This window comes from Podarcis muralis, chromosome 6 (assembly GCF_964188315.1).
Source record: "Podarcis muralis chromosome 6, rPodMur119.hap1.1, whole genome shotgun sequence".
Taxonomy (NCBI): domain Eukaryota; kingdom Metazoa; phylum Chordata; class Lepidosauria; order Squamata; family Lacertidae; genus Podarcis; species Podarcis muralis.
In genome coordinates, this window is record NC_135660.1 from 38,364,130 (window position 1) to 38,387,165 (window position 23,036).

The 23,036-nt window shown below is 48.8% G+C and overlaps 1 protein-coding gene across 6 annotated transcripts in view; it reads left to right on the plus strand.

Annotated features, from left to right (window-relative positions):
- The window catches only part of DGKG (diacylglycerol kinase gamma), a 184,857-nt gene that overhangs the window by 68,530 nt on the left and 93,291 nt on the right, over positions 1 to 23,036 (plus strand). For all 6 annotated transcript variants that reach the window (XM_077930029.1, XM_077930028.1, XM_077930032.1 and 3 more), the window contains exon 2: positions 8,357 to 8,426. The gene's annotated coding sequence lies outside the window, so the exon portion shown is untranslated. The remainder of the gene's footprint in view (positions 1 to 8,356; positions 8,427 to 23,036) is intronic.

Genomic DNA, 23,036 nt, shown 5'->3' on the forward strand with positions numbered 1-23,036 from the left:
TACACATTTGACCTCTTCATCCTTTGTCTCCCATTCCAACAATATATTATACATTTTTGATGATAATTTATAATCACTTTCTATTATTTCTCTCTTGAATTTTGAGATTTCATATGAAAATAATAACAATAATAATATCTTGCAACATTTTTCATATCCCTAATAGAAAGAATGAATTCAGAGAACTCTTAACTTGCACTGTGGAAGGCATTGCACAATCATTTGATAGTGCCCTGTGCTACTCTGGCAAATCTGATCCAATTGTCCCTTTTTGATTTTCTTCTGCCCAGATACTTTCTGAGAAAACAGTGCAATAATATTTGATAGCATGTGTCAGGGGTTCAGGAGCAGAGGCAAGGGCAAGGGAGGAAACAGAGAGCGAAGGGGAGGAGGCAGAAGAAAAGATGAGTGATGACGACGACCCGAGATCTCCGAGTCTTTCCAGTGAATCGGAGGATTCACAGAAAGGAGTACCAGTGGCCAAGGCAAGGGGGGAGTTTAGGGGGGCACCCCAGGAAGATAGAGCCAGAGGGGACTCAGAGGAGAGCAGTTGGAGATCGGGACCAGCGTCACCGCCAGAGAACAGGGAAGAGGAAGGGAGCCAGGGGGCAAGCGCTGGCAGCTCACAACAGGAGGGAGGGCACGAGTCAGGGGTGGCCACACCTCCATCTGGGAGCGAAGAGACGGTTAGACGGAAGGTGGAAGGTTGGGCGCGCGCGCCAAGTTCAAATGCACAGGAAGGCGGCGCAGTAGGCAGCCCGGAAAGGGAGCCGGGTCCTAAAGCCCGGCGCAAGGAGACAGGAGGGTCCGGGGGGTCAGCGTCAGAAGAATCCCGGAAGGAAGAGACCCAGGGGGGCAGAGGGACCCAGAGAAGAACAGTCAGGCGGAAAAGGTGGAGCAGGGCTAGGATACTAAGTTGGTGTACAAGGGGCGGAGATTCAGACGGAGCTTCGCCGATCTAGCTACTAGACGTAGAGTTGCACGCAGCAGCTTGAGAATGGAAACTGTAACTCAATAAAGACTTTTACTTAATGACCGTTGGCTAGCGTGATCCTCTGTGAGCTAGGATCTTGAAGCAACTCTGACAGTAAGCTCCGTCTCCAAGAATTGTGGGCATATACAGCCTCGAGGAGAGGAGAGAAGCAGGTGCCCATTAGCGAGCTCACGAACGGCAGCCGACATGACGGCTGAACAGCAAATAGCGGAACTCAGAGAAGCAGTGTCACAGCTGAATGCCGAGGCTCTCGCATCCAGGAAGAGAGAGGAGGACGCAGCTGCCGCCTACAGGGATCTCCAGGTCAGGTTGGAAGTGCTTACGAAGCAAGGGCAACAGACACCCAAACCAGAGGGGATTGGTTTGGGGAGACGCACAGGCGGTCTGGTCTCTCACTTCGATGGGAACCTGCAACAGTATCCCAATTTTAGAGCAGACGTGCTGTGTGCACTGCAACTGCTGAATAAAGATTTTAGAGATGAGCAGGAGAAAGTGGGATTCATCATGTCCTATTTGCATGGGGATGCCAGGGCATGGCTGCGCAATTTGTGGAGGGATAACGATCCGGTGCTCCAAAATGCGAATGCCTTTATTAAAGCGATGGATGGGTGTTTTTTATCAAGCATTGACGTGGATCTTGCTCGGCAACAGATTCATGGACTGAAGCAGGGAAGGGCCAGCGTACGGCAGTACCATGCCCGCTTTTTCGCCTTGGCCAGTGCCCTAGAATGGGACAGAGATGCGACTCCTGTAAGAGACCTGTTCTGGGAGGGATTAAACAGCTCTGTGAAAGATGAAATTGCGAGGGGGGAGAGACCCCGGACCACCCAGGAGGTCGTGCAGAGGGCGCTGGCAGTGGGGGTACGGCTGGAAGGACGTCTGTGGAGCAGGGACGAAGGGCGTGGAGGGCGCGAACCAGCCAGGGGCTCCTCCTTCTTTCCCAGAGAAGCAGCACGTACGCAATCCACGCCTCCGCCAGGAGGAGGAGCTGAACCGATGGAGGTTGGAGGTGCCAGGGCTCAGTCAGCAACCAGAGCCCTAGCACCAGCAGCAGTGAAAGCGAAGCCTCCTAGAGGGAACAGGAAGTGTTACGTCTGTGAGGAGCCAGGGCATATGGCGAAAGAGTGTCCCCAGAGGCTCCGCAAGCTCACTGCAGCCTCAGCAATGGCGACTGCAGCAACGCAGCAAGGAGAACCACAGCAGGGAAACGACGCAGTCTGGCTGGAGGAAGAGGCACTGGGGCCCAGCCAGACGTATTAATGATGCAGTCCCCAGAGATTTTACAGCCCGTGAACCCCCTCCCGCCCAAACCAGTAGTGAGGCTCACCGCATCGCTCCAGCTGCCCAATGGCATCACCATGGACGTGCCAATCACCATTGACTCAGGCAGCAATGCGGACTTTATAGGGCAGGACTTTGTCAACAAGCATGCTATACAGTTGCTGCCGGCCACACTGCCCCTGCAGGTTGTCACGGTGGATGGCAGGGAGCTGCTAGGGGGGCAAGTGGTGCAGCAGACGCCACCAATGGTGATGCGACTTGGGAATCACAAAGAAGTCATCAGCTTCAACGTCACTCAATTGTCGGACACGCCCATTGTGTTGGGCATGAGTTGGCTGGACAAGCACAGCCCAACGCTGGCTTGGTACCAGAGGCAGCTGACCTTCGGCTCTTCCTTTTGTGCTGAACACTGCATCGTGCCCAGGCAGGAAGGAGAGGAAGAAGAGTCACAGCTGCTGCTAGGCACGCTGCAAGCGATTCCCCACAAGTACGCAGAATTTTTGGAAGTTTTCTGCGAGAAGGAGGCAGACAGGCTACCCCCTCACAGGCCATATGACTGCAAGATTGACCTGCTGCCAGGAGCGGCGCTGCCTAAGGGGAGACTGTATTCCATGTCAGAGGACGAACTGCAAGAACTCAAAGAGTTCATAGATCATAATTTGGAGCGCGGTTTCATCCGAGAGTCCGAGGCGGCGGGAGGCAGCCCGGTGTTCTTCGTTAAGAAGCGGGATACGCCCCAAAAGAGACTTGTAGTGGATTACAGGATCTTGAACAGTGTGACTAAGCCGTCGGACTTCCCCATGCCCCGAATTGACGACCTCCTCGCAAAGGTGCGGAAGGGCAGAGTGTTCACCAAGTTGGACCTGCGAGGGGCGTACAACCTCATTCGCATGCGGGAGGGAGATGAGTGGAAAACAGCCATGTTCACGCCACTGGGGACCTACGAATATAGAGTTATGCCTTTTGGATTGCAAAATGGCTCCCACGTTTTTCAAGCATTCATGCATCACGTGTTGGCGGGACTTCTCTACAAGACGTGCGTCTGTTTCTTAGATGACATCCTGATCTTTTCGGAGTCGCAACAGGAGCATGACAAACACGTCAAGGAAGTGCTGAACAGGCTAAAGCAACATAGGCTCTACGCCAAGCTGGAGAAGTGCCAATTTGACGTGACGGAGGTGGATTTTCTGGGCTACAAGCTGTCTGACAAGGGGCTCGCCATGGACAGCGCCAAGGTTCGAGCGGTGTTGGATTGGAAGAGCCCGCGCAACCGGAAGGAGGTCCAACGGTTTGTCGGCTTTGCGAACTTCTATCGCAAGTTTATCAAGGGCTTCGCTATGCAGACGGCGGCCATCACTGACACGCTTAGCTCCAAGAAAAAGAAGTTCATTTGGACACAGCAGGCGGAACAGTCCTTTCAGGCACTCAAGCGTCTCTTCGCGTCGGAAGAGCAGCTGCTTCATGTCAACCCCAGCAAGCCGATGAGGGTGGAGACAGACGCCTCGGACAGAGCCGTGGGGGCGGTCCTGCTGCAGAAAGACCCGCAGGGGGTGTGGCGACCGGGAGCGTTTTACTCCAGGAAGCTCAGCAAGTCCGAGCAGAACTACACCATATGGGACAGGGAGTTGCTGGCCATTCATGCAGCGTTCAAGGCGTGGAGGCACTTTCTGATCGGCGCCAAGCACACGGTGCAGGTTTGCACGGACCACAAGAACCTAGAGCACTGGCGCACGGCACAGTTCCTGAACCAAAGGCAGATACGTTGGGCTGAGTTCTTTGCGAACTTCGACTTCCGAATAGAGTATGTCCCGGGGGACACCAACATCATGGCGGACGCTCTCTCTCGCAAGCCACAGTATCTGGAGGACGCAACGCCAGCGGCCGCCATGCACATCTTCGCACCAACAGTGTGGGCGTGCGCCGCGGCAACCGTGGATCTGGAGGCGGTGCGACGAGCGTTGCAGGGGGACTCCTTCGCGCAAGCAAAGATGGCAGAGGTGCAAAGGGGCAAGGCAGCGGCCGACGGTTTCCAGCTAAGAGATGGATTGCTCATCCGTAAAGGGGCCATCTACGTGCCGGGAGACGAACTTCGCGCCAAGGTGCTGCAGCAGCTGCACGACGCGCCCACTGCAGGGCACTTCGGCAAGGAGAAGACGGTGGAATTAGTCGCCAGGGATTTCTGGTGGCCTGGAATGAGAGGGGAGGTCGCGGACTACGTGGCGAGGTGCGACACCTGCCAGAGGGCGAAGCCAGTGCTTAGACCGCCGGCCGGACTGTTGGAACCGCTGCAAACTCCGGTCGAACCTTGGGAGAGAGTGGCCCTGGACTTTGTCACGGATCTGCCCAGCTCGAGGGGCAAGACGGCAGTGCTGGTGGTGGTGGACTTGTTCTCCAAGATGGCACATTTCATTCCGTGTGCGAAGGTGGCCACGGCGGAACAAACCGCCAAACTGTTCATAGACCACGTGTTCAAGGTTCACGGTCTGCCACGGTCTATTCTGTCCGACCGGGGGCGGCAGTTCATCTCGAATTTCTGGCAGAGGCTGATGGGCTTCCTGAACGTCAAGATCAACCTGGCGTCGGCGAGACACCCGCAGACCAACGGGCAAGCGGAGCGGGTCAATGCCATCATGCAGCAGTACTTGAGGTGTTATGCAAATCAACAGCCTGCGACGTGGGTGGATTACCTGCCGCTCGCCGAGTTCGCCTACAACAACACGAAGCACGTGTCCACGGGGGTCACGCCGTTCTTCGCCAACAACGGGAGGCACCCCAGAACCTTCCCGGGACTGGAAAGGCTGGGGGAGGGGGAGCCGCAGACGGCAGATGCGTTCGCGCCGGAACTGCAGGAAGTCCACGATCAGCTGAGGCGCCACCTGGAGCTGGCCAAGCACGCATACAAGGTACAAGCGGACAAACGCAGAAGGGTTGGCGAAGAGCTCCACGTGGGAGACTGGGTCTGGTTAGCAGCCCACGCAGTGCCGGCCAGGTCGTTGGCCAAGAAGAAACTAGGGCATAAGCAACTGGGGCCCTATCAAGTCGAAGAGCAGGTCAACCCGGTGGCCTTCAGGCTGGCGCTTCCAGAGGGTTCCAGAATGCATCCGGTGTTCCACAGATCGGTGCTCACTCCCTACAGGGCACCGCACAGGTTTCAGGAACCCGGAACGGCGCCGAGTCCGGTCAGAGACAGAACAGGGCACGCAGGAGTGGCACAGAAGGAGCGCATCAACGAAGTCACAGAAAATTTGGACTCCAGATGGGGGGAAGAAGGGGTAGAATACTTTCTCGCCAAGGAGGGCACCCCGGCCAGCGCGAACAGCTGGGTGCCGGGCTACGCCTTGGACGAACCTCTGCTCAAAGACGAGTTTCATGCCCTCTTCCCACATAGACCGATGCCAGCAGACTTTTTCGACGACTGGCTTTTCACGCCCACGCTTTCGGCCAGCACGTTCCGGGGGTTCGACTCGGACGAGGACCCGACACGAGACGTCCGTTCCCCGGAGGGGTCACCCTCAGGATCTGCCTCAGAACCCTCGTATTGGTGGGACGACAGACCAGAGGAGCAGTGGCGCAGGAAGTGGCAAGAAGGTCCAGGACGAGCAACGCCGCCAGGAGGAAGTGAGGGAGAGACGGACATGGACGTTTTCGGGGACGACCCAGGTTTCGAGCATGGCGGCACAGAGATGGAAGCAGAGGTGACCGTCGTCGACGAGAGCAGGGAGGAAGAACCGGAAGACTTCGGATGGAGGCCCGCTACGGGAAGCGAACGATACCCGACATTCGTCCCCTTGACACAGCAGCACCCAGCTCCAGCACCGGAAGGAGGGGAAGGGGGAGTGGGGGGCTTCGAGGGGGGGATGGATGTCAGGGGTTCAGGAGCAGAGGCAAGGGCAAGGGAGGAAACAGAGAGCGAAGGGGAGGAGGCAGAAGAAAAGATGAGTGATGACGACGACCCGAGATCTCCGAGTCTTTCCAGTGAATCGGAGGATTCACAGAAAGGAGCACCAGTGGCCAAGGCAAGGGGGGAGTTTAGGGGGGCACCCCAGGAAGATAGAGCCAGAGGGGACTCAGAGGAGAGCAGTTGGAGATCGGGACCAGCGTCACCGCCAGAGAACAGGGAAGAGGAAGGGAGCCAGGGGGCAAGCGCTGGCAGCTCACAACAGGAGGGAGGGCACGAGTCAGGGGTGGCCACACCTCCATCTGGGAGCGAAGAGACGGTTAGACGGAAGGTGGAAGGTTGGGCGCGCGCGCCAAGTTCAAATGCACAGGAAGGCGGCGCAGTAGGCAGCCCGGAAAGGGAGCCGGGTCCTAAAGCCCGGCGCAAGGAGACAGGAGGGTCCGGGGGGTCAGCGTCAGAAGAATCCCGGAAGGAAGAGACCCAGGGGGGCAGAGGGACCCAGAGAAGAACAGTCAGGCGGAAAAGGTGGAGCAGGGCTAGGATACTAAGTTGGTGTACAAGGGGCGGAGATTCAGACGGAGCTTCGCCGATCTAGCTACTAGACGTAGAGTTGCACGCAGCAGCTTGAGAATGGAAACTGTAACTCAATAAAGACTTTTACTTAATGACCGTTGGCTAGCGTGATCCTCTGTGAGCTAGGATCTTGAAGCAACTCTGACAGCATGGATGTTGACAAAGAACTACATCATGTTCCTTCAATATTTGGTGAGATTGCAAATACATTCCCTCCCCCCCCCCCCCGAACATTCCTGATCTTGTACCAAATGTACCTACAAGACTTTGTCACAGATTCCTAGCCTACAATTAGTATAAAGAATGTGTAACAGTACTGAGCAGCTGGTGGATCCCATTTTGTTTTTGCAGTTTTCCCAAATTTGTTAGACAAAAGCAGTTTTCTGATAGGAAGAAAGAGAGATTACAGGCCCCTTCATTCATTAATATCATGAAGGGGATTCATAGGATTACAGGAAAAGTGGGGCCACCTGCTCCCTGGCATTGACTCCCTGCTGCCCCCATATCTAAGAGTTGTGCGTGGATGTCAGAGGAGAAACCTATGGTTGTAGAGGTCTACATCTGAGAAAAGGTCTGTGCTCTTCTTAGTTAGCTATTCTCAGTTTGTTGATGTTAGGGAAATGGACTTTGGAGCTGTACAGCCTTGGGGAGGGCAGGACCAGTGATGGGGGACCACTGCTCCTTTAATCCCTGGAAAGAGACTTATGCAGAAGGATGAAGGCTTGCATGCTGTAGGAAAAAGACATCACTCTCATTGCACATTGAAAGTCACAACCATGTTACATGTCAATATTCTGGGTAGTCAGAACTAATTTGTAGCCATGATGAATATGACTGCCTTGGGATGTAAGAGCAGAGGGGGCTTTCACAGTACAGTGGTACCTCGGGTTAAGTACCGTACTTAATTCGTTCCGGAGGTCCGTTCTTAACCTGAAACTGTTCTTAACCTGAGGTACCACTTTAGCTAATGGGGCCTCCTGCTGCCGCCACGCCGCTGGAGCACAATTTCTGTTCTCATCCTGAAGCAAAGTTCTTAACCCGAGGTACTATTTCTGGGTTAGCGGAGTCTGTAACCTGAAGCGTATGTAACCCCAGGTACCACTGCAAAGACAAAGAATCTGTGCACTGGATTGGAAGCCAATGTGGGTATTTAAGGAGAGATCTGATGTGATCAAAGCAACATGAGGACACGAGTGATTTGGACTGCTAAGTTCCAGTGGCGTAGCGTGGGTTGTCAGCACCTGGGGCAAGGCAAGTAATTTGCGCCCCCTAACCTGTGGATTTGCGCCCCCTAACCCGTGGATTTGCACCCCCTAACCCTAACCCCCAGATGTTGTTCCCGGTGCGGCCGGCCCCCCCTGCACCCCCCATGCTACGCCACTGCTAAGTTCTATTTTGACAGAGGTTAGTGGGCCAAGAGAAGAGCAGGCTGCAGTAGTCAAAGCAAGGCTGTGGAGCAGAGTTTTTGTTGAGCCAGTGGAGGGGCAAAGAGCCATATTTTTGCAGTGTTGTAAAAGGAGAAGCAGCATGACTATACTTTTACGTTTATACATCTTGTTATCAAAACATGCTCATATTAAATATTTCTCTTTGTGTTGTTCAATTTCCAGTCTCACCGTGGGATCAAAGTCAAGCTGGACCTTTCTGATTCTGCTATTAGCACACAGATCCTGTGACTGGGTATGTGGATTTTTATTTTGCCTTTCAAAACTTGCTGCTGTAACAACTACCCTCTTTTTCCTGGGTTAGATATATCAGAGATCACCATGAGCACCTGAGGTGCTTTCTGAAAAGTAAGATAGGGCTCCGTAAATTTCTCTCATTTATTTGTTTCCTGCCTTTCTTCCGTGAGTCTGAGGCAACACAGGTGGTCCTCCCCCTTTCATCCGCACAAGAAGTTTGTAAGATGAGTTCTATAAAAATATATTATTATAGAATCACTGGAGACACAGTGCTTGGTCCCCCCCCCCCACACACACATCAGTGATGGCCGGCACCCATCAAGGCTGGTGAGGCAGAAGCCAGGGAGCCCAAATAGTAGCCAACTCATTCTAATTTTGTCCCCTTCCTCCTCCCTGCCAAGTTCTATAAAGGTAGCACTATAAGGGTAGCACTGAGAACAAGGCAGAGGAAGATGACAGCCACCCCTCTATACTGGTTGTAAGTAAGTAAATAAGTAGGTAAGTAGGTGGAGCCTGGGTGAGGGCAGGCTGAGGCTGGTGGGGCAATGCTCCACTTTTCCAAATGGACCAGCCTCCACTCTTCTGGTAGAGCATGAGTCTTTTAATCTCAGGGTGCATTTGAGCTGCACATTGGGCAAAAGATTCCTGCAATGCAGGAGATTGGACTAGAGGACCCTTGTGGTCCCTTCCAGCTCTGCAATTCTAAACCACAGAGCCTAGGGCTTGCCGATCAGAAGGTCGGCGGTTCGAATCCCCGTGACAGGGTGAGCTCCCATTGCTCGGTCTCTGCTTCTGCCAACCTGGCAGTTCGAAAGCACGTCAAAGTGTAAGTAGATAAATAGGTACCACCCTGGTGGGAAGGTAAACGGCCTTTCCGTGCGCTGCTCTGGTTTGCCAGAAGCGGCTTAGTCATGCTGGCCACATGACCTGGAAGCTGTACGCTGGCTCCCTTGGCCAGTAGAGCGAGATGAGCACCGCAACTACAGAGTCGTCCGCGACTGGACCTAACAGTCAGGGTTCCTTTACCTCTACCTATGTTCCATGTACACCACGCGCAATCTAGATTATTTGCATATTTTCACCCCTGAAAAGTGCTTCCCGAGAAACTGGTTTCATTCCGAAGAGAATAGCTCATTGCAAAAAGAATCTGCATTATCTCCTTTTGAAAACAGATGTAGACTGTCCTGGCAATACCAGATGTATCCACACCTGCCCAGTGACATTGTGGGTGGGTGTATACCAAGAATGCAATCATTACTTCCTTCCTACATCAGGAGCATGCGCAGGAATGAAAAGGTGTGGATAACCTAAGAGGAGGGTTTTCAAATATGTATCACCTAACCACCCGCCCTTGTGAATGTCAGGATCTAGAATCAATCTAGCTTAAAAGCAGGATGTTGGGGATGAGCATGAACAATTATGGAGGAAAACTACTGCAGGTTAGTATGTATGTAGCCTGATTTCAAAACTCTAACCACTATGGGAGATTGGCTCTGGTTTATGCAAGAGTATCCCGTTTAGATAGATAACTGGTTCAGGGTGAAGCTACTCTAACACCACCAGAATGCAACTAAGACAATTCCCAGTCAAAAGCAGCATGAATAGGAAAATTTGTGGGGGGTGGGATCTTGTTATTCCAGCATATGGAGCAGCACATTCTCTTTCTAATTTGTCCATATTAGCTTCCCAATTCACTGTGTATTATCAATCACAGTGTGAAGGACTGTTGTGCTAGGAGCGGATGGAAAATCAAGGGGAATGCTCCATTGTTTCACTGTTAATTAGAAATGACAACAGCTCCTTGCCTCATTGTAGAGAGGAAGGTCTAAGCAAACATCTACAGTCACTACCATCTTCCTTCATAGGAAAAGGACCACATTTAGGAATAGCTGGCAATCTAATGAACCTGGTGGGTTTTTTCTTCCATCAAAGGCAGTTTTCTCGCACCTCAGACTAAATCAAAGATTTACAATGTGTCATACAAGAAAGATAGCAGGACCTGTATCGTTCCTCCCCGCAGTCAAAAAATGTCTGGAAGCAAAAGTCTTGCACAGTTTTTTTACCCTTCCCACCATTCTAGAGGCTGGTTTTGATTTAAAAACAAAGAAACAAAAAACCCCCAACAAGATACAGCCAGCCAGTTGTAACATGTAGCTTGGTCATTTTAGAAGCAGCTGTGTGAACAGCTGAAGCAAGTTAGATGCATTTAGTTCTTCAGCATTTACAAGTCAAGGTGGGGCTGGAATCTAATTCAATCTGCTGCTTAATCCATTTATACTAATCTGTAGCAGGCTTTGTGCAGATGACCCTGTAAGCACATAGGCTGAGTGAAAGAAACCGAGGGTTTATCTAGTCTCAAAAAGAAAGAAATGGACAAGGATCTCCATGGCAGGAAGATGAAGTGAGTGTACTTATCCTAGTATTTGTATCGCCCTTGATCCATCAGCAGTAATTCATGGTGCTCCTTCTTTGCACTGAATTTTGCTTTTATTTGCTGAACATGTTGCAGAATACAATTGCAAAAAACCCACAACCCCACACAATCTGTCTAGAGGGCCTTACATAAATACAAAGAACTGCTTTTTTTAATATCAAACTCTTTGCCTTTACTTTTCCAGAATGCATATTGTGTGCTGGCATTTGATTCTCATTGGGGTGGATGGTTCCAAAAGGATAAATCTATGTTTAATAACCCTCCCTTTGATTTAATGATATACTAATGCTTCTGAAGGTGTGGGGGCTGGGAGCTGTGTCATTCCAGGTGGTAAAAAGTAATATGAACGAATGGCAGAAATCAGAAGGAGAAGCTGCTGGTTAAATGTGTGCTTTCTCCTCCGAGCGCTGGTGGTATTGACATCAGTATGCACAAAATGCTTTCAAATAAAATTATCCTGCAATTGCCTGGGATACTTCATGCAGGAATTGATTGGGCAATCCTAAATTTAGTTAAGAGGGAAAGCCCAGACTCCAGCTTCACACCTTCTTCTCTTACGTCAGAGCCTGAACACTGACTGTTCTCGGGGCAGCTACAGTTTTCGAAAGGGACCTGGTTTGTCTCTCTGTGCAAAGATCAGGGCTGCAGGGGGCCCTCTTCACTTTGATACGGCCAGCAAAAAGAATGCCAGGTGTAAGTGGGGTCCTAAACACCAAAGTCTCCAGCCTTAGCTCTTCCAAATTTGTGTCCCTCTGGAGAACAAAAGATTTATCTTGGAAGCCCTGGGAAAGCTGTGGATTTCTTTGAGAGCTGCTCATCAGCTCCCTTTCCCTGGCACTGAGAGAATACTAGAGCTAGATTTGGAGAATATAGATGCCTTTGCTTCTCATTTACTGTGCACAGTCCACACACCTGCCATCAAGATTGTTCTTTTGTGTCAGTGGAGAATCCAGCAGCTCCGCTCACTCCATTCAGCAACAGAGCATGAAGCAATAGGATGGCTCTCTGGGCTGATGGAAGGTCATTGAGTCTTTAGGTGGACCTAATAGAGCCAACCCTCCCCTCCCCTGGTGTGATTCTTGTAGTTGTCTTGGGGATATCTAGCTGATAGTGGAGCTCATTCCAGAACTGTTTTAGTGAAGAGGTAGTTTGAGTCTGCAGGGACATAGTGCAGCTGCTGCAAAGTGTAGATAAGAAAGAACAAGGAAGTTAGGGTCGAAACAATTGTGTTTGATGGAAGCATGGCAGATGTTACTGTGGACCAGCATGAGTGCATTTGCACCAACCAATACTTTCACTGGCACCCATAGGGTCTTCTTCCCCCACCCCTGGCATGAAATTAGTCTTTAAAGAGAGAGTCTATTGTAGCCAGTATAATAGATTTTGGTGTGTGCTTGGTTGTGACGTCTGCAATAGTGTCTATAGTTTGCAAATGTGCTCCTGAGCCCTGATCTTGGCCATTTCCTATACCAACTGCAGAGGTGTTGTACCAGTATTTGGATCATCTGTTCTGTCTGCCCATTTATGCGGAGACGATAGATGGAAGAGAGTCGGCCCTTGATTTGTAGCAGCATCAACAGGGCTTGCCAGAACCATAATAGGGACCGTGTGCGTTCATCTGTGATAACGTGATTGAGTGCCCAGTGAAGTCAAAAGAGGAGGTGAGCTATTTTGCTAGCTGGAGGCACTGGATTAGCAGGGACAAAACGAATTGCAATCATGCCTGGGAGGTGGTGAACACAATGGAGTTTGCTGTGGTGGTTGCTCAGGGACAGGTTGGCATTGGTGATGGAAACAAACCAAGATACCACAAAACTCTGTGTTAAGTCTGCTGTGGCAAAATCAGCATAATTCCTCCTCTGAAAGGTCTCTGTGAGAGACTCTTGATGTTTGTGCAGGAGTTGTACCAGGATAGACACTTCCAAATGGTGAGTAGAAAGTAGGGCACCAGGGAAAGAGAGTTTATCAGTTCAATGGTTTTTTGATCCCAACATTTGTTGGTTTGTTTATAAAATTTATATACCAACCTTAATCCAAAGACCACGAGGCAGTTTACAGTATCTCTTGCAAAGGAGGAGTAATGCCACAGATACAGCACCTTAAGTTAGAGCAGATCACCTTAGGTGTAGAACTGATAGGTAATAGAGAAGACTTTCAGTAGGTGATATTGACAGGAGAAGACAGAATCATCAAAGGATGTCAGAGTTCATCTGTTTCTTGCTTAACCTTATTCAGTTTTATTTCTGCCAACCTAGCAGTTCGAAAGCACACTAGTGCAAGTAGATAAATAGGTACTACTGTGGCGGGAAGGTAAGCTGCATTTCTGTGCGCTCTGGCACTTGTCATGGTGTCCTGTTGCGCCAGAAGCGGTTTAGTCATGCTGGCCACATGACCCATAAAACTGTCTGTGGACAAACGCCGGCTCCCCTGGCCTGAAGCAAGGGGAGTGCCTCACCCCATACCCACCTTTGACTGGACTTAACTGTCCAAGAGTCCTTTACCTTTACCTTTATTTCTTTTATCAAGGGAACCTAGAACCCAGGGGCTGAATGCAGCCCTCCATGCCTCTCTATTTGGCCCTCAGGGCACACCCTTCACTGGCCCTGCTTGCCCCCTTTCCCAAGTGTTTTTGCCTGCCTGGAATGTGCCCTTTAATAATTATTCTTGTCTAGATGGAGGATACAGAGAATGTGGGTGTATAAACTGGACTACTGGACAAAGGTAGTGTTTACATTTGTTTCACTTTTGCCCCTGGCCCCACCTACCACTGGTAGGTCTGTCCTGTCCCTCCCCTCTCAAAGAAAGATTTCCCAGAAAGTTATGTAACCCTCAAGCTGGAAAAGCTTCCCCACCCCTGTTTTAAACCTTTGGAGACTGCAGACTGCCTTCTTGCTGAAATGGAAAATGAATTCCAACACAGCAAGGTTACCCCCTCCACCTCTCATGTGTAGACAGGAGATCGAATTACTGGTACTGGGAAAGGATTTTGGAGCATCATGCAAAATTCAGCTGATGTGCATTATGGCTGGCCGGGCCGAAAGATTTACAGCAGAGTTGCATGAACTCCCCTTGATTCCTTCCTCCACAGCCGGGGCCATTGCAACACTCTTGTTATTTGGAAGGAACTAGAGCAGGCAGGGAGCTGCTTGCTTCCTGCTGGGATCCCACAACCCTTTCTCTTGGTGAGGAAAATCCCTGCTATGTACATGCTGCCATCCTGCATAATCGTGACCAGGCTGAGAAACTGAATCTATAATCAAAACATTTCCAAAATAGCCTAGCCTCGGGGGATTTCCCACTGGTTGCCTGCTCATCTGCTGTACCCAGAAAGGCTGCCTTACATGTTACGTCACGGGTGCTTGAGAAGAATGCTGGCAGCAAAGAGTCGGCTTATCAAGAGGAAATGCTTTCTAGTAGTCTATGGTCTTGAGCACCAGAGCTTCTGTTTCTGGTCTATGTCAAAAACATTATGCTTTGTGGCTCAGCCAGCCATCAGCGAAACACTAAGAGAAGAGCCTGTGATCATAAGTGCTCTGGGCAGAAGGAATACTAATAATAAAAACCCCAACCAGCTCCACCAAGCTAAGCTACAAGAGAGCAGCAAGGCTACATTTGGGTGTAATGCTGAGCCAGAGTTTGATCAAACCACAGTTTGTCCAATGAGCAAGGATTGTTCTTGCAGATGCCCAAATAAACTATAGCTTGTTTCAGCTGATGTCTCCCCCTCCCCAAATGCCCAGCTGCTATATCAATGCCCTCTGTCACTGATTCACTTCTGCAGAAACAAGATGGAAAACTCAAGTGTGCTGCTTCTCTGGCCACAACTCTGAGCAAAAGGCTCTGTTCCCCCAATTCTGGGTACTCTTCATGAAGGCTCACAACACACACAAAATCTTCATGAACAAAAGTGACTGAGCAGGCCCACTCACCTGGCAGATTTGGAGAGAAAACAATCTGATCTGCCAACCAAAAAAATTTCTGGACCCCTGATGTGAAGTGTTTAAGGAAGTACTTCCTTTTGTCTTCCACCCTATTGCTTGCAGTTCAAGGCTGTTCTTGCTTTTTTTTATTCTCTTTTATGTAATCTGAGAAAGTTTCTTTACTACCAGGGTGCAAAACTATTGGGCATAAACATAAGAACCTCTTCATTCCATGCACTGATAATAAGTCCCAGTCTATACTAGCTGCAGGCTACCCTGTAAAAAAATTAAAAAGCAAACATAAATAGTTTAAGGCAGGCTTGGAAGAAAGAGGAAGTTCAGGGAAGAACCTGAGACTGATTACTAGGTTTGCAGTGCAGAAGAGGAAACTATTGCACACTTTTGAAAAAGCATGAAAATGTTTTCTGTGCTTCCCCCCTCCCCTTTTTGAGGTCTGCTCAAACCTGACTGCTGTGCATTGTGAGAATATAAAGGGAGTCATGAGACTGTACCTGTGGGCTGTGCTTTTTATATTTGGAACATATATTCTGATCCCGAAAAGATGACTGTCCCAGATATGCCCCAACAGCAGAAGTGTGGAGTTTGCTTTTACTGCACAAACTGAACATGGCAAAAGGTCGTTTGCTTCCGTTTCTTAAAGAACCTCACTTTAGGCCAAGACGCTTATTCTGCTGGTTGAAACAATGTTTTTTAAAAGCAGACCAACGAACCAGGCATGTTCAGCAGCAGCAGCAGCTGACCACAGATCACTATCGGCTTGTCGAAGTAGGAAGTATTTTGGCATTTCCCCTTGATATCTTATTGAACATTCTCTCAGAAATCGGAGGCCCTGTAGTTGACGGGGTCACCTGCCTGCTATTTGCGGCTTATCTGTGTGTCTCTGTGTGCACATGCAGTTAGTTTGTACCATTTTTATTTTTTTTACCGTGCCTTCCAGCAGCGCTCTCAGGGTGTCTAGCAAGATCACTGTCGACTGACAGTGTGTGTGGAGGGGGTGATGCAGCTTTGTCGCGGTGCAACTGCTCCAACGCCCACAGCATGTGCAGATTAGATAGCAAGAGTGACTTTCAAGGGCTCAACAGGCAGAGAGTCCAAACGCCCTCCAAGTGCTCTGTGTGCGGGTGAGGGGAGGATGACTATATAACGTAACTGCTTCAGGATTTCTCTTTGAGAAATGGCTGAGGGAGGGAAAGCACTGCAAATATTTTAGCAGGCTGGAGATCAAAGGTGCCCTTTCTCCCCCAGGAGTCGGAGCCGCAATCCATTTCCTACTCTCTCCGGAGCTTTGCTCCCTGGATCCCTGGCTGTTGCTGAGTGGGATTCCCATCTCAGCCGCAAGAAATGCTGCCGGCAATTGTTCTCTCAACAGCAACAGCCTCTTGTCCCCTGCCCACTCTGGCACTAGGAGATTTGTAGCTGGGGGGAAGGAGTGGGTGAGCAAGCCAGAGGAGGCAGCAACTGAAAGGAGGGGAAGTTGCTGAGCTTGCTGAGAGCAGTAGCACAGCTTTAAAAATGGAGAAGAGTCTATCAAGGTGAGGAAACTCTGTTGCAGGCATCAGGACCAGGGGGAGAAGATTGGGTGGGGCGTGTGATTTCTTTTTAAGATGCCAGTGGAGAAGAGAGCATGAGTATCCTCCCCTCTCACACTTCCTCTCATTTGATGTCTACTTTTTGCAAGGAATATGATGTGAAAATGGAGAAGCCAGTTGGGAAATGTAAGTGGGAACACTTTTATTCTAAAAGCATCACATCCAGGAAACCACAGTACTTTCATACACACACACACACACAAACACAAGCACACACAGTTGCCTAGATTAAGGGAAGGACCTCAATCACTTTTGTTACTCAACAATTCTATGGTTCTGTGATTCCAGTGCCAATTGGTTATAGCTAGAAACTCATGGAACAAGCCCTCCCAAAGCTTGGACAAATCACACTGATGCCTGAAAGATAAAACCATGTAGAAATCTGACTAATAGGCCTGGGGAGGACATTCCAAATTACAGGCCCCATCACGGAGAAGCTCCTGTCCCCACTAGCCACCCATCTCACCTCAGAATTTGTGTGTGTGGTGGATTCTACATACAGAAGCAGTGATCTCTCAGAGAAGCTGATGCCAAAGCATTACTCACAGACCAAATGTAGGTGGAGCCAAAGGCAGAGCTAACTAATTCTAGGTTTGTGCCCATCCTCCTCCCTGCTGAAGTCTACAAGAGGAGGAAGCTGGTAAGCAGTGCCACCCACTAGATTGCTTGTTAGAAAGAAGGCAGGCAGATGGACATTGACTGAAGGAGGGTAGATTGAGTTTAATGGGGCAGTGTCCCCTTTGCTCTAATGGAGCACAGACTTTGCAAGGAGAATGTCAAGCAGGTTTTTTTAATTCCCCCCTAAATCTCAAAAGTCACACTCTCTTCCTCTCCCACACATATTATGCCTCTATTTGAATGCAGAGACATTCTGCAAACATTTTTGTCAATCCACTGTCCTCTGGCCAATCAGGTCTCTGCAGCACTCAGCCAATCCTAATCCAATAATATAGCTATGGCAAAGAAGTTCCTCCCATGTGACCCTGGGCAGAAAAACCATGTAAAAATGGAGTGCTAGGGCTGCCAGTTTTCCAGCCAGAGTAGTGAAGGTTCCCCCTTCTTCCAATTCTGTTCCATTGTATTCCTCAGTATAGATCTAATAGGGCTACATTGAAAAATAGTCCAAGCATGCTTGGAATTGTTTCCTTGAAGGCCACACCTCAAGGCACATTATTGGTAGCTAGCCAGGAGAAGGGAGTGGTTGTTAGTTTAAGTGGCTAGGTTTATTATTTTTTAAAATTGTTCAGAGAGAGCAATGGTGAGCAAAGTGTAGCTATATTTCTGTAATATCTAATTTTTACTTAATCGTTTGCATTTTTGTGAAAGTGGGATTGGGAGAAGTGGTGGGTGGTTTCTGCATGTGTTGCAGCTTTCAACATTTATATGGTATTGGAAATGCAGGGTTTGTGTGTGTGTCTAGATTTGAGAGATGTATGAAGGGATTGCATTCCTGTTTCCCCCCCTTAGGTTTTAATAATGCTCCTGTGTGTTTAGTTGGTTATTGTGAGAACAGTTTGCTGGACTAGATGGGCCGTTGACCTTATCCAGCAGCCTCTTCTACTGTGTGATGATTATAAGTACAGTGGTACCCTGGTTCTCAAACTTAATCCACTCCGGAAGTCTGCTCGACTCCTGAAACCATTCGAAAACCAAGGCGCAGCTTCCGATTGGCTGCAGGAACTTCCTGCAGTCAAGTAGAAGCCATGTCAGATGTTTGGCTTCAGAAAAACGTTCACAAACCAGAACACTTACTTCTGGGTTTGCAGCGTTCGGGTTCCGATTTGTTTGACAACTAAGCCATTCAAGAACCAAGGTACCACTGTTTATACAAAAGCTACCTGTTGTGGAATCATCTTATTAAATGTAGAGTTTCCACACTGAGTGAAGCTGATGCACCCTGTGCATGCTCATACCATTTTTCTCTGAGGCTTTTAGTTCCTAATTGTATCTCTGCTGAAAAGTTTATGTGTACATGCTAATACTGAAGACCTAATGTCCTGTTCTGAAGCAGCACAGTCCATGGATGCCCCAGAAGACAGAATATTGGCCTGAGGCAATGGTGAGAATCTAGATCAGTGAAAGAGACAGTCCACTGTGCAGATATTCACAGGCAGCCAATACAGTACAGAATGGGTTCTGGAGAAACAAGAGAGCAGGATATAAGATTTGCAGGACCATGGACAGATCACTAGGTAGAGGGAACTTCCTCAATGGCTTATATCCTTCAGCACTTCAGACCTAAGTACACTCCCAAATACTCCATCCCCATGGAATGGAGATTCTAAGGTACTGCCCTCAGGTCTGAGGCCTGGCACTTTGATGCTTTTTTATGACTTACTGCCTCTTATGTTCTCTGCACTGATGAGCAGGACTTAGGGAGCAAGAGGTTCTGGGATCTTGATTTCCAGGCTCAAGATCAGGGGCTGGGTCTTGCTCCTCTGGTAGGGATGTGGGCAAGATGGACTCAACCAGCACTTCTCACTCCTCGTCCAAGCTGTTGCTTTTAGGCTCTTGTGTGATCTGGTATTCCAGTTATGTAGGGTTGCTGACTGCGCGGAGAGCCCACACACCAGCAGCTTAGTACAGTTTGCTCGTGGAGGTAAATGTCTGCATAGTCTTATAGATCTTTCCTAATAACTGCTCTTTCCTACAATAAAGCTGTGAATCTTGTACTTTGGTTTAGTCAGTCAGAATCTATAGCATAACTTTTCCACTGGTTGGTGTGGCCAAAGGCAAAAGTGAGCAGAGCTGTGTATCTTTTTACATTTGGCTACATTCTGGCCATTGAGAAATCACAGTGTGCGCACACACACAAACACAAACACACACAAACACACACACACACACACACACACACACACACACACCCCTTCATCCAGTCAAGCAAGAGGCAATATCCCAGTTCACAGACACATTCTAGCCAGGCAAAGGCACCCAAGGAAGATGTGGATCAGAGCCAGTGAGGGGTTGCCTTGTGAGAGCGAGGGTGGGAGGGGCATGGGCTGGGGAGAGTCCTGGGAGCAAGGTGAAGAGGCCAGGAAGATGACATTTACCCCTGGGCTTGAGGTTCCTTAACCCAATCTATAAGATCACTGAAAATTCTAACATCATATGTGTGGGTGCTTGGAGGTACTCTTAAAAGTTGTTCAAGTTGAAATCCACCCCCACAAAAATATTTGGTCCATGTTTTTGTCTCTCTCATACCTACCTAGTACCCTCCAGATGTTGTTGGACTCTCTTCGTCCCTGGTCATTGCCCCTGCTGACAAGAGCTGATGAGAAATTGGAAGTCCAATTTCCTCCCAACAATATCTGAATGGCACCACCTTGTCTACCCCTGGTTTGGGGGGTAGATGCCATTTCAAAATATATTTGATGTGCACTGCAGTTGTTCAGGTTTCAAACCTCTCCCCTGTGTCTCTAGTTGCAAATTTCTGTGTAGGGGACAGGAGCATCTTGCCCCTAGTATAAAAGGTAAAGGTAAAGGGACCCCTGGCCATTAGGTCCAGTTGTAGCCGACTCTGGGGTTGCAGCGTTCATCTCGCTTCATTGGCTGAGGGAGATATGCATGTAAATCTACAGGCATGAAGACTCAAGGCCAATGAAGTGCATCCCTACCTTTCCACAGCACACACTTCACCCACAGCCTATCCAGACAACTAATTTCTAAATATGCTACATTTATATGCCACCTTTCAGTTAAACCACTCAAAATAGTTTGCACTTTGAAATAATGTCTTGGAATGAGACACAGTGCCAACAAGCGGAATGAATAGATAGGGAAGAGGAAGATGACCACCTGTGGAGTAATGAACCCACATAACACATGAAGACCAAGTGGAAGGTTTCATTGCAAGAAACAGTTCTGGGAGGGGAAGACCCAATTGGCAGCTGGCCCCAGCCAAGTTGGGGTTTGTGTATGTGAGCCTTGTTGTCAGGCCTCTGATGCAGCCAGGCAGATGGAGACAGTTGTGGGAGAGAAAGGGCCAAATACTTCCATCCAGGCTGGTGAAGGGAGGCCTTGCCATCTCTCCTCTCCTGATATAGCCAGATGGAGCTGAGTGATAAGTTTTGAGCTGTGGCTAGTCTATAAAAAGTGCAACCAGATCAACACCTTAAAAAGCAAAATGTTACAGTCAGGTTGTATTTATTGAAACAAACACCCCTTCAGAAGGCAGTGCAATAAAGACTGTTATACACTAAATGAATACAGTATACAGCAGATGGGCGAAAGCCAATTATTTATTTAGAAATTCTCTTACCTTCCCTTCACCATAAGGTCTCAGGGCATGTGGCAGCAATACAAAATACAATTATAAAAACAGCTCGCATCGTTGCAAAAATACAGTATATAAAACCAACCCACATGGAGTAGAACAATATAAATTGAGGAAAACATTATAGTTTTCAGCAACCGTAATACTGGGAGTAGAGGTAGGAATCCAAGCAGTGATTCCTGATTTCAAAAGACATGTGTTATGAGTGCAAATGTACAAGATAAATCTCGTTAGAACACTGGTCAGTGGTTTTTGAATACAGTGGTACCTGGGTTTAAGAACTTAATCCGTTCCTGAAGTCCATTCTTAAACCGAAACAGTTCTTAAACTGAGGTGCACTTTCCCTAATGAGGCCTCCTATCGCCAGTGCCCTTCCACCGTTCGGCTTCCGTTCATAGACTGAGGTAAAGTTCACAAACACTACTTCCAGTTTTGAGGAGTACGTAAACTGAATAGTTCGTTAACAGGGCTGTTCGTAAACCAAGGTACCACTGTTCAGCTCTGTTAATCCAGCCTTCTTTTCTCTCATTTGTAACATGATGACCTCCCCTGTCAGAGGCAGTGTGCCTCTGAATACCAGTTGCTGTGAATCGCAAGTTGAAAGAGTGCTGTTTCACCCAGGACGTGCTTGTGGGCTTCCCATAGGCATATGGTTGGCTATGGTGATAACAGGAAGCTAGACTAGATGAACTTTCGGCTAGATCCAACGGGGCTCTTCTTATGGCATTGTTGTTGTTGTTGTTGTTTAGTCGTTTAGTCGTGTCCGACTCTTCGTGACCCCATGGACCAGAGCACGCCAGGCACCTCTGTCCTCCACTACCTCCCGCAGTTTGGTCAAACTCATGCTGGTAACCTCGAAAACACTATCCAACCATCTCGTCCTCTGTCGCCCCCTTCTCCTTGTGCCCTCCATCTTTCCCAGCATCAGTGTCTTCTCCAGGGAGTCTTCTCTTCTCATGAGGTGGCCAAAGTACTGGAGCCTCAGCTTCATGATCTGTCCTTCCAGTGAGCACTCAGGGCTGATTTCCTTAAGAATGGATGCGTTTGATCTTCTTGCAGTCCATGGGACTCTCAAGAGTCTTCTCCAGCACCATAATTCAAAAGCATCAATTTTTCGGTGATCAGCCTTCTTTATGGTCCAGCTCTCACTTCCATACATCACTACTGGGAAAACCATGGCTTTAACTATACGGACCTTTGTTGGCAAGGTGACGTCTCTACTTCTCAAGATGCTGTCTAGGCCTGTCATTGCCCTTCTCCCAAGAAGCAGGCGTCTTTTAATTTCGTGGCTGCTGTCACCATCTGCAGTGATCATGGAGCCCAAGAAAGTAAAATCCCTCACTGCCTCCATTTCTTCCCCTTCTATTTGCCAGGAGGTGATGGGCCCAGTGGCCATGATCTTCGTTTTTTTGATGTTGAGCTTCAGACCATATTTTGCGCTCTCCTCTTTCACCCTCATTAAAAGGTTCTTTAATTCCTCCTCACTTTCTGCCATCAAGGTTGTGTCATCTGCATATCTGAGGTTGTTGATATTTCTTCCGGCAATCTTAATTCCAGCTTGGGTTTCATCCAGCCCAGCCTTTTGCATGATGTATTCTGCATATAAGTTAAATAAGCAGGGAGACAAAATACAGCCTTGTCGTACTCCTTTCCCAATTTTGAACCAATCAGTTGTTCCATATCCAGTTCTAACTGTGGCTTCTTGTCCCACATAGAGATTTCTCAGGAGACAGATGAGGTGATCAGGCACTCCCATTTCTTTAAGAACTTGCCATAGTTTGCTGTTGTCGACACAGTCAAAGGCTTTTGCATAGTCAATGAAGCAGAAGTAGATGTCTTTCTGGAACTCTCTAGCTTTCTCCATAATCCAGCGCATGTTTGCAATTTGGTCTCTGGTTCCTCTGCCTCTTCTAAATCCAGCTTGCACTTCTGGGAGCTCTCGATCCACATACTGCTTGAGCCTTCCTTGTAGAATTTTAAGCATAACCTTGCTAGCGTGTGAAATGAGTGCAATTGTGCGGTAGCTGGAGCATTCTTTGGCACTGCCCTTCTTTGGGATTGGGATGTAGACTGATCTTATGGCATTATATATTCTTAAACTTCTAAAATTAACTTCCCTCCTCTGTCATTCATGCATGTATTCTAAATGCCCAAGAGAACGTAGACCAGGGCATGGATTCCCTCAATTTTTCACAACCATCATGTTCTTTTGCAGGAAAGCACCAAATTTACATTGGGCATGGACTAAAACATGGTGATCATGCCATGGAGGCATGTGGAATAAGTCATGTTTCCAGTGTACTCCATTCAATTCTCTTTCTTACCCTGGTTTTGCATGTTTCTCCCCTCGCAGAGTTATAGTTCCCAG